We start from the raw sequence: 12,465 nt of genomic DNA, 5'->3' as shown, positions 1-12,465 counted from the left end.
TCGCTTATACTACTAGAGCGTTAGTAGTATAAGCGATAATAGGCCAACAGTCGTCTCTGCGGCTAGCCTACCTGCAACCATTCGCCGGCGGTGCTTTGTTTGGGCGCCCAACCACCTGCAGCTTCGTGTAGCCGTCCGCGAGCTGGCGCGTATTGGGCATTATTATAGGACGAGGATGCAGTAATGCTGCTATCAGGTATGGCACCAGATTGCATTCCAAGTGGATCATTGCAGACTGGAAGGGCGAGAGACTCTGATGTTACGTAAAAATGCAAAGGTTGACAATTCCGTGACAATTCACGGTGAAAACCGTGATTTTGGTATACTTTCCGGTCGCCAGGATGCAGTCTGTTAAAGCATGTAATAGCGAGCGTTTACTAAACCAAATGAAAGTCAGTCGGCTTTTTATGAAACCCAAGACTATTCAACACAAGCAAAACACGACAAAATGTCACAAGTATTTTCGAAACTGTGCCCATAACTAAGGAATAATGTAAAAGTGAAAGGCCGAGCAAATATAGTATATTTCAACCCATCTTCATCTCCATGTAAAAAATGCATTGTTAGATATCAACCCTTTGCAGAAACTGACCAACCCTAAACATCATTACCCTCAAAGACGAATAAAAAATACCCCCTATACAAGAATGGAATTTTCCTGAACACCCCCATCTATGTACGGGCATTTCAGACGAAGGTATGCAGTCTTGTATTTCCTGAACAACCCTATCTATGCCAAATGGACTGTTCTATGTAAACCATTTTCCATTCCTATCAAGTATGAGTATATATCGTGAAATAGCCTGGGTACCATCCGGAAAGTAGTTCCCTAGCTACGGCGTTAATTATGCACTGTATGCAGTCGCTTCTCGCTCCGACTTTTATTGTACACTTTATACAGTCGCTTCTCGCTCTGACTTTTATTGTATAGCCTCTACTAGGCTTCGTGGTTTGGTGGTCTAATTGTAGAAATTGGTCAAATAAAGTAAATACTACGCTAGGGGAGTCAGCCGGCCGATTAGGGACATTTACCAAACCACGGTTCTCTGCTGTTCCGTCTGGAATGCTGTAGCAGAACTATGTATATGTGTGTTTCTACATGAGCACTGCATAACTCTGGCTGGACCCTTTTGATAATTACTAGGTGTCCAAAAACGAAGGTCCAATTCAATAATGGGCGTCCTAGCGGCTCCCTTTGAAGTTTGAGACCTCATTTTCTGGAAGTACTATGGCCATGATTTTTGAGTTGTGGATAAATCTTGAGGAAGGGAGTAAGTGTTGTGATAGTACTATTGGCCATAAAATAAGACATGGTTTCTATGAGGAAGCCACTAACAACTGTATTTCGAAAATAATATAATCAACAGAAAATCCAACAAGGCTTCACAAAAGCATTCAAGCTGGGCAATTAATCACCAGTTTGATATCAAAATAGAATTCACACTCACCAGACTGTCGTTTTCCGGGCTGTATGACCATGTCATTATCACCACCATTATTGTTGTCACCCAACACCAGATCTGTGAATGATAGAACATCTAAAAGTTGTAGTGAAAATTACAGCTGTTGCAGAAAAGACGAAACTCACAATCAAGTAACAAGCTCTACGCGAAATGATGCATGTTTAATCTACAACATAACTATGGTCAACCATAAAAATCTTTTGATGGCAAAAGATATAGCCTATTTTCAAATACGAGAGGGTGTAGAAAATTTATGCCAATTACATCATTATAAGTTCATTTTTTTTGTAAAATAAATTAAAAGTTTACTTGCAAAAATGTGATAACATTATAAATCCATTCATCCATACAAATTCGAACAACAAAATCAGACGTTCCATTTTGTAGAAGATATGTGCCTTAAGCATTTTGCCAAATTACATCTTTGAATTTCAGGCCACGTGGCGACCCCATTCTTGCTGATTTGCACCCAGAACTGTTTATATAATCATGCATATCAGTTCTCAATTCTCCATATTTGAATTTAAACTCATTTAGTAAAAAAGGTGTATTAATACGGAGAATGTATTATTACTTTTTTTAACGTTTTTTTGTCCAAAAGAATGCAACTTAGATATTCACTTGCCATTCATACCTTTTCTTTGCCATATCTTTCAAGTTTGCCATAATTGATTTCGTGATATAAGATAATGGCATGGGCCTAATTTGTACTCGAAAACCTGAGTGTGTAACCATATTTAAAACTAAATGAAAAAAAAACTCTACCTTCAAGCTCTTTAAGCAGAAGTTCAGCTTCCTTAATTTCAGATGAAGCATCTTTATCCTTGAGTTGTTGTCTCTGCCATTCGCTCTTGGCTTATGATAGAAAATACATTAAGATCAGATTTTGACTGACATTAAAACTACTCAAGTTATAACAAGCTTGTCATTTGGTACAGATTAATTGTAAAGGGGGACAAATGTTAAATCTAAATGGTAAAGCCTACCTTTCTTCGTTCCCTTCACATCATAGAATGCTTACCTGGATACACGGCTCCAGCCAGGAGTGTCAGCGCCAGGGCAAGCGTGAAGTGACTGGTCATCTTCAACCTTAGTCCTGTCCAGTGCCTCTTTGTTCAAGACAAAAATTCAGAGTTACATCGTGGGCTGTACCTTTGTAACATATACGTAACTTTTAATGCTACATCTCTGTTGCACACGAAATTAAAGCTCTACATATATTGTGACCTATGTTGGTAGTTCGGGTAATATGATATGATTTCGATAACAGTTTATAGTACAAAAAAACATTATCAGTTTGGAGCAAAACTATATTTTCACTGCCATTTTTGAAGCAAGATGGCGGCCACAAGAGGACGCGCGTCGCATGTGCTCCGTATGTAATTAGACTTTGGGAGCGCTTGCATTTGTTGCAGAGTGTTTATACAGCTTATATCGTTAATACTGTATCAAAGGTACCAAAATAATAATAACGCTACTCTCATTTTGCGTACGTTGACATGGAAATTGTTACAGTAGGAGATAACGTTAAGTGACACAGAGCGCGAGCTAGCGAGTACATTACTCACTATATCAACTAAATAGTAAACATTTTACATATCGGCTATTGCGTTAAGCATCAATAAGATAAAACATAACGTTGGATACGTTTGAAGATAAATAAGCGGTAACATTACAGTTCTGGGGTAGAGGGTAAGCACAACTCATTGGCTGGTTCACTAGTTTCAAAGCTGGCTTACTATAGGTTCTCTTCAAAATGGGAAAGGGTAAGGTCACAATTCCAAACCGGACTTCGGCCGGGCTGTTTTTGGAAACGGAAAATAGAAATGTATACGAAGAAATATACAAAAATAATGTCCACAACTATTCTCGCCTTTTGTAGTTTGGTGTCTTTGATCAAGGAGGTTTTAAAACCTCCTTGCTTTGATCTTACGTTATGATGGCGGACGAGTACGGTCACGCGCTGTGCGCTCTCCGTACCTGATTTAGCAATGAGGTATAATTGATTACATGGATTGAGTTGAGTTAGATATTTTATAATCCTACTTTATTGTGATATTATTCTTCAGCTTTTTGCGATTTTTTTTATTGTATAACGACCTAAGATTAGTGAAATATGACAGGTGCTGAGTCCAGGACACCGAAGACACCCAGGACGCGTACGCCCAAGGCAACAAAGGCATGGAACATCAACACTGGAAAAATCCCCCTGGATGAATCGCTAGCTTTCGACTTCGAAGATGAGGACAGAACGTGCGGGGTGAAACTTTGATCCAACGACATGGACAAATGGCTGCGGATTCGCCAAGACTTCTTCAACAAAGATTTCATAGTCAACAAAGGAACAAGCGTCCTGTGGAAAACTTCGCCGTGCAGCCCAACGCCGCACAGAAAACAGGTAAAGTTGATCTATCCACTTCTATAGTAAAAAGAAGGGCTTAATGGTACAGGGTCAGGAAACAAAATGGTTGGCTGAAAAACTGTATCCTGAAGTCGAGAAGTTTGTGAACGGTCAACAAGACAAGCGCACGAGAGCTAGTGCTTATACCCCCGTCACGTGTAGCGAAAATCGATCAGACGACGAGGTCGAGTCTGCGAGGTCTAAATTGCGAGGAGGCATGACCCTGACGGGAAGGGAGAACTCTGCTATTTCTTCGTCGGCATCAGGGTCATGCCTCCTCGTATTTTAGAGCTCGCAGACTCGTCGTCCGATCGATTTTCGCAACATGTGACGGGGGTATAAAGACAGCGCGTCCGGGACGCCGTAGAGAGTTTCACTTTCACCCCCACGACCACAATACAGACAATTTCCAATCAACCTTGCCAAACCACTCCCGAAACACCTAAAACCACTCAGCCCATAAATCTGAATCATGTTGAAGTACACAGAAGTAGCGACGTTGTAGAACAAGAACAAGATCAGTGTGAATCTGGCGCGAAGCGGGATGATGACAATGGCGATAACAAACCAAGGGGAACAGACACAGACAACAGAGACGGTGCTTTCGGGGATTTACAAAGACAATTTGTTGGCTTTGCTCAAAACTTCAACACACTCAAGGGTGATTTAATCGCAAAAGACAACAAAAGAGATGCAGCCCATGCGCAGACACTAAAGAACTTGACAGCACAGGTAGAATCTACACAGATATCTCTGGAATCTCACATCAGAAAGTCAATCTCCAACTACACAACGATATCCAAAGCACAGAAAGACCTCGTGCTCAAGTTAAAAGGGAAAGGCAATCCGAAGATGCAGCTATAGCTTAAGTCCCCTTTCCACTAGATGGCGATCGCGATGCGCTCTTGCTGCGACCTAAATGAGTATCCTTCGCTTTTAAACTGGGTATATTATACAAAACGTAAAATTGTGACTGATAAGACAACAAAACATACAAACTGTAAAATAATTATTTTCTTTTCTATACAATTCGTTGAGCGATAAGGCATACTTTAGTACTCAATAAGAACATTCGTGACTACAACCAGGCCAGGAGATGCTACACATGTCTAAAACTTCGGACTTCACGTATATCAAACACAAGAAGCTATCGCAGAACAGAAGTCTCTACCTGTCAGACCAGATCCGTCTCAACCCAAGCAGCCGGGGCAAGCACACGCCGACGTTAAACACAGCACCGCCCAGACCAGCTACAGAACCACACATGCAACAACCCAACATGACGCGCGCCCTCAACGGTCATGCCCCGCAAAGGTCCCCCACCCTCCCGAGGCGTACAACTTCGGCCCGGTCCGAGGACGGAGCCCGGAGTCCACAACACTTTCCCCAAACTCCACAACCCAGCGCCGACCCGAGAAAGAACGAGTCCTCACGCCAGGCCCGACGCAAACACCGTCCTGCTGGGACCTAGGATTTCCATTAGGCCGATTTCTTCACCTTAATTAGAGAATTATTCCAGACTTACTGGTTTTCTGCTGTCTGTGCGAGTGGAAGGGGTGTGTGGGATGTCACTTTCTTCTCCCGGACCGGCGCGCTCTGGTGTTCAGTGGCTCGTATTACAAATATTTATAGCAGTGCGTATGCAAATTTCCTGGCTGTGATCTATAATATACCTTTAGGAGAAGTTGGTAGGTCATACTTAGGCAACACAGTCCTATGATTGGTGGTGAGAGTAACGTGGGGTATGGTTTTGGGGAGGCTCTACGGACGGGTTACATCATTAATTCCCAGGTAGCTGACGCGAGCACATTTACTTGGGAAAACGCGATCAACAGTAACGTCAGTCATGATCTAACCTTTACCGTCTACTTAACACAATGGAACAGAGCAACCGCAACTGTTTTTTAAACAAAAGTTGTTATCAGGTATACGCAGTTGTTATCAGTTGGTATGCCGAACACCTGCAAAGCTGATAGAACCTTCTCAGCAGTCAGCACAAACTATGACATGCATCAAAGGAAGACTGTTGTAATCAATCCAAAGCATATAAGAACCTTGCACTGGCACCGTTATGACTGGATATCTCCACAACAATTCCTTTGATGTCAAAAACAGTGGTGTAATACAGGAGAGCGTCCTTTCTCCAATGTTGCTTATTGCATATCTAGACATTGCTCTTCAAGAAGTTGATAAAATACAGACTGACAAATTCAAAACTTTTAGATATACAGATAGTATTTGTAAGTGGAAAACAAAGTAGCATGGAGGCACTGAACTGTTTTAACTGATTTAAAAGGTATGATGACGAGTACACAAACGTGGGAATGAAAATGAACAAAGAAAGGCTGTTCTCTGTCAGAAATCCCCCATTACAGAAAGTTCAGCAACTTCAGCAGAGAAGCTACTGCCGTCTATCAAGGTCTCCGAGACACTAGTCCCAACTACGTAAAATAGACAATCTTCAACACCATCTTAACCCTATTCAGACCGGGGGGGGGGGCTTTTGAGGCCCGCGCTAACTTCGATGTCCTATAACGCCAGAAAGGCTTACGCAAGAGCCACCAAATTTGATGAGTTTTCCTGAAATATTGTTGGCAACAATTTCAGGAAGTTTGACAAATTTTCCATTTTTTCTTGTTGCCATGGCAACAGTTTGTTGACAGGCAGTCTTGCCAAAAATCACTATTTTTGGTTCTAACAATATATTTTTCACATTTATTTGCTATATTGCTGCGATTTTATTACATAAATAAAATCTTATATTATTTAGCATATCTTTCATAATTATAAATGCATAAATTATGCTAATTTGATGACGTCATCAGCCCCAAATCCAAGATGGTGGACCGAATGGCCAGATCAAGAATAACACGCTAATTATCCCTTAAAATTTGTAACTACCTGGTATTTTTTCATCAAAAACCATTTAAATGAATGAATTTAGTCTATTTCCATTGCCTTTTGTGATTATTTGTTGCTAAAAAAGTATTTGTAAAAATTCAAGGTGGTGGATATAATATGGCGGAGCCCAACACATTTTATGACGTCATATTGACGTCATTGATGTTGCTATTGGCAACGCAAGACAAAACAGACATTATTATTATGTTATCTGCACTTGTTGTTACATTTTTGTAGCATAACTTGAAGTTTTCTGAGAATACCCTTTTTCCATGGGTTTGGCCAATATAATCAAATTGATGACGTCATAATTACGTCATCTTATGTTAAAGTAACGTCAAACGTCACTTATCTGTCAAATATTACGTCGACATTATGTCCTGAAAATTTGGTGGCCTTACGATACGCCGTTCAAGAGTTATAGGACTTAGAAGTGGAGGGCCTCAAACCCCCCCCCCCCCCGGTCCAGGGATGACCAAAAAAGCCCGGTCTGAATAGGGTTAAAACTAGGCCTCCTATACGGCTGTGAATCCTGGGTACTAACTAAGAAAGGCATCGATCAGCAGACTTCCGGCCGCGGAAATGAAAGTGACCCGTACAATACAAGGCAAAACGACGAAGATGTATATAAGATAAGAGGAATCCTAGGTACGCCACCAATAGAACAAGGCGTAGAAAGAGCAGCCCTCAGATGACTGGGGCTTGAGGTGAGAATGGATGAGGAAAGAATTGCTAAGATAGCTTCCATGTACATACCGAGTGTCATGCGGCCATTGGGTAGGCCCAGAAAGAGATGGGGAGGACAAAATACAAGATACAAGGACAGCTTGGGCATACTAGACAAAATTAGGGAGGAGGGGATCCAAGCCAATTATGGTCTTCTACGTATACATACATACATACATCGTTAGCATCATCATCATCAGTTGAATCTGTGGAATGCTAAAGTTAATAAGATAAACTGACTTTATGTGTACATGTACACTTGAAAGCACGGTCTGTAGATATTGTAGCATAGGGCCCACGGCCTAAGAAATGTGAATTATATATATATATATATATATATATATATATATATATATATATATATATATATATATATATATATATATATATGTATATATATCATCAGTCGACGTGCTTACACACGATGGGGTTATACCGCCCCTTACAGGGTGACATACCCTTTCGTGGCTAAGTACAAGACGGGGATGCGCCAGGTCTCCCGTCCGGGTGAGCGATATAAGTCACCGCGCGTATGGCTGAATACGAGACGGAGGTTCGCCAGGCCTCTGTCGGGGGATTTATAGTGAATCACCAACTCCAGACAGCCAGATTTGCTCCATCGAGCACCGCACCATCGCACGTACATGTGGTGGGTTCTTTAACGTGTTTGGGGTATGGCTCTCCATATAACGTCCTATCCGAAGGACGGCCCTAGCCGAAGCTAGGTACTCATTTTAACCTGAGTTAAGTGAGTAAAGCCGTGTCAAGTGCCCTTCTCAAGCCAAGGGCACAAAATCGGTGCCACGGCAGGATTTGAACTCGAGACCTCTTGGTTCTGACCCAAACACGCTGCCGCTGCGTCACGCGATCTGACGTACATGCAAACGCTTCTTGGCGAAGGTAACAAGTAAACCATGGCGGCCAACACTGTGCATTTGTTCCACACAGGTGTCCTCTCTGTCTCTATAAGTTTTAATTTATATGCAAATAGGCACTATGCCGACTTTCCTAGTGGTGACAATAGAGAAAAGTTCTAAATTAAACAACCTTATACTTTAGGCTGCGTATAAGACACATAAACATTGAGAAAATCACGAAGGAAAAATAAAATAAAGATGGTCGACGGAAAGTTACGGAAAAGTCTTAAGAAATGCATGTTTTCCATGCGGTGCGGGATCTCCAATTAAGAATATGGAAAGAGAAGTCTTAACGACGCTTTGAACGTCGAATAGTCGCGGAAAAGCAATGACTATTCCGCGGTCTATCTGGGGTCTTAAAATTGCGTCCGTTTCTACAGTCTCTAACATGTATGTCGTGCAGGCATGTGCAAAAAGCATGTCCATATTGACGAGTGAAAACAATGAACAACGTGGACCACACACAGGAACATCACGCGCGACCACACTTTGATGAACTTGAACATGGGAACCTCTCCGGGCTCCTCGGACCCAAAATAGTCAACATCAGCTCTTCTATGAAGAAAGGATGTTATCGACATAACATAGATACCAGGGTTTTGTTTGTTATACAGTCTCTAACCTGTATGTCGTGCGAGCATGTGAGAAAAGGTATGTCCATGTTGACCTGTGAAACCTAGAGTTGAATGAGCACATACTTTTGCCAAATAGTCTAGGCTTATTACGAAGAGTACATTTATTCAATAGCTTAAGGTCAAAATCACACACATGTATTACCAAAGAGTACCTACCAAAAAGCTGCCTGAACATATATATATATACTTGTAAAGTAAATTTTATCCATTCCAACTGGTCTGTAGCGTCAAGTTGATGAAAGCTTGTTTGTAACTGAAGGAACAGGTGGCCGTAGGTAACATACTCTCTTACCTAATTATGGTTTATGTCGGTTGTGATGTTTTCTGTGTTCTATGACTTGGTGTTTGTATCGCATACATGTACAGAACACATCACATCGAATTATACCAAAAACGTACTTAAAAGCTAGCATACCTACCACTACCAAATTCAAAACCCAGTCCTGTACGCATCAAGGGCAAAAAATAGCGTCTCAATCGAACGACAACAAATGAAAACAACCACACATCTTCACAATGGATACCTAAGACGCACACCATACCCACACCAGGCAGATAGAACAACTTGTGCAGATTTAGTCCATGGGCCAGGACCCCAAATTTCAAATATCCGTACCCTCTAACGTGGCACCGGCCTGTTTTAATTTCTACTCCGAAGCAGTGATGAGAGAATCTGCCGACGAACTCGCTTGGATTGGGGTCAACATTAGTGGAAGGCTCATTAACAACCTGAGGTTCGCAGATGACATTGGCCTGATAGCAACATCACCAGAGCGACTGCAGGAGCTGTTGGACCTAGTACACACAGTGTCCATGGAGTACAGCCTGGAGATTAGCACCAAGAAGACCAAGGTCATGGCAGCAACCAAACAGCCCACAGAACTGAAGATCTTCTGCCAGGGGGTCCAGCTAGAGCAAGTACCAACCTTCAAGTACCTGGGTGCCATTATTGATGGATCAGGAGGAAGTAGCCGAGAGATCCAGGCACGCTTGGGAGCAGCGCGGACAGCCCTTGGTTCTCTGGAGTCCATCTGGAAGGATAGAGCTCTAAAGGAGTCCACCAAGCTGAGAGTACTGAAGGCTCTGGTCTGGCCTGTAGTGACCTATGGCTGTGAAGCTTGGACACTCCACGCCAAAGACACCCAGAAGATCCAAGCCTTTGAAATTAAGTGCTACAGGAAACTGCTCAGGGTCAGCTGGACTGAACACCGCACCAAAGACTCAGTACTAGCAGAACTGGGAATAACACGAACACTCCTAAACCTGGTGAAAAGGAGGAAGCTGCAGTACTTTGGCCATGTCACAAGGGCACAGAACATATCCACCCACATACTGCAAGGAAAGATCAACGGTACCAAAAGCAGGGGGAGACCACGGAGGAGATGGAGTGATGACACAAAGGACTGGACAGGCTGCTCCCTGGAGGTATGCACCCAGACGGCCAAGAACAGGGAGGAATGGCGAAGACTTGTGCTGGAGGCAACCGTAGTCCCTGACCCTCCTGTTGAGGATGGGACTAGGTGAGGTGAGGTTGCTAAGGCCTTTGCTAAGGATGTACCCAGTTATGTTTCAAGCAAAGAAAAGCAGGGAGTCAAGTTTTCTGACACGTAATTTTGCTCCTGTCATCTTGTAAATCACATTTAACTGTGAAAAATATCATAATTGATTTCAGATGAGTGTAATCTTCAAAAATATAATTGCACAAGAAAACCAGTCAAACTATGCTGAGGCCGGAAGGTTGGGGTAGGCCAAATTGGGTAATTCTTTGTATGTGTGATTATGTATGATTGTGTAACTATGAACAGCCATATGATCAAAATCCTAGAGTTTTCTTCGTTATTACCTGCTTGTTGAGGTTTGGGGTCGCCCCAAGTACTCCCTACTGTGACCATCCCAGCAGCTAGAGTGGTGAATTGACCCCTATAAATACATAAACTAATAAACATCCCAGACTGTCTACACGCTGGAAACAAAGGCAGGGACAGATTAGCATAAAATACTGGTCAAAAATTCAAATATTTTCTCTACTGGTTTTCAAGGAAACACTATCAAACCCTGCAGAATGACCCAGATAGTTGTAACAAAGTTACATAATCGAGGTCCTTATAACAGTGACTTTCAAATTTTGGGAAACCAACCTTGTGTTCAATTGAAACTTTCAACTCTGCTTTGGAAACTTTGTATCAAAGTGTCTTTTTGTATCTACAACACATAATTGCAACTTGAAAATCTTCCTTATATTACTGAATTAGCTCTGATATTTATGTGTCTAATATGGCTAATAATGTGGTGTCTATTTGTAAGCGTACTGACTGTACAATTGTAACAGTCAGTTATGTCTCAGAGTACCAGAGTAAGACAAGCCAGCATTTTCATTGCTTTATTTTCTGGGTTAGGTAAAGCTTTGTGTATAATCATACTTCAATACCTTATGTAGTATCCTAATATCAAAATTGAGTTGAAAATAAACTTGCATTGGTCAGCGGTCTCAGCCAGCCTTCCCCGATGTGAACTCCACCACAGTCAACAGAAGACTGAGCTCTAGTAGTCTACGTTAGCTGAATTTATTGGGTGGTTTTATAGTACGGGGTTGGTCTTTAAGGCATATCTATTGGATCTTGACATTGAAAACATTGAAATAAAGATGATATAACCGTTTAGAAAGCTTCTAATTCATTTAATATCAATATCATAAATGTAAACAAGTATGATGAAGAAACTGTTAGAATTTAATGAAAAGAATCTAATCGAAACCTGTTGCTATCGCGATCGTGTATCAAAACTCGATACGTCATCGCGGGCTAGAGGCCCTCAGATCCACCATTTGCATATATATTAGGAGAGTCTTGATAAACAAGGTTTTCGACCCTTCCCTTCTTTACCGTCACCCCAGTATGGTCCGTATCGTGCTTACTTGTGTAAACATCACAAGATACAAAAGGGGGAGATATGCTACAGTAGCGGTATGCAGGTCGCAAGTGTTAACTATTTTGCCCCATGACCATGGTCATTGTCTAGCCCGTAAGTATAAACAAGGTATTCGACCCTTCCCTTCTTTACCGTCACCCCTGCATGGCCCGCACTGTGCGTATTTACGTAAACATCACAAGATACAAAAGCAGAAAAGAGCGGGAGATATGCTACAGTAGCGGTATGTAGGTCGCAAATGTTTACTATTTTGCCCCGTGACCATGACCATTGTCTAGCCCGTAACAGCCTGTGCACAAATATTCATGGCATGAATGTTTGTTTACCAGATCATTATCAGTGTTGAAGAGGTCACGTACAGGTTTATCTGTTACATGTAGATCTGGACGCTAAAAGACATGCTTTGGTGTCTATTCTCATTTAGAAGAAATAAAGACGATCTTACACTTTTAAACAACTGCTACTTCATAATCAATATCATAAGGGTAACTAAG

Source organism: Branchiostoma floridae, chromosome 13 (assembly GCF_000003815.2).
Source record: "Branchiostoma floridae strain S238N-H82 chromosome 13, Bfl_VNyyK, whole genome shotgun sequence".
Taxonomy (NCBI): Eukaryota; Metazoa; Chordata; class Leptocardii; order Amphioxiformes; family Branchiostomatidae; genus Branchiostoma; species Branchiostoma floridae.
The sequence above is the reverse complement of the archived record's forward strand: the minus strand, read 5'-3'. Positions refer to the sequence as shown.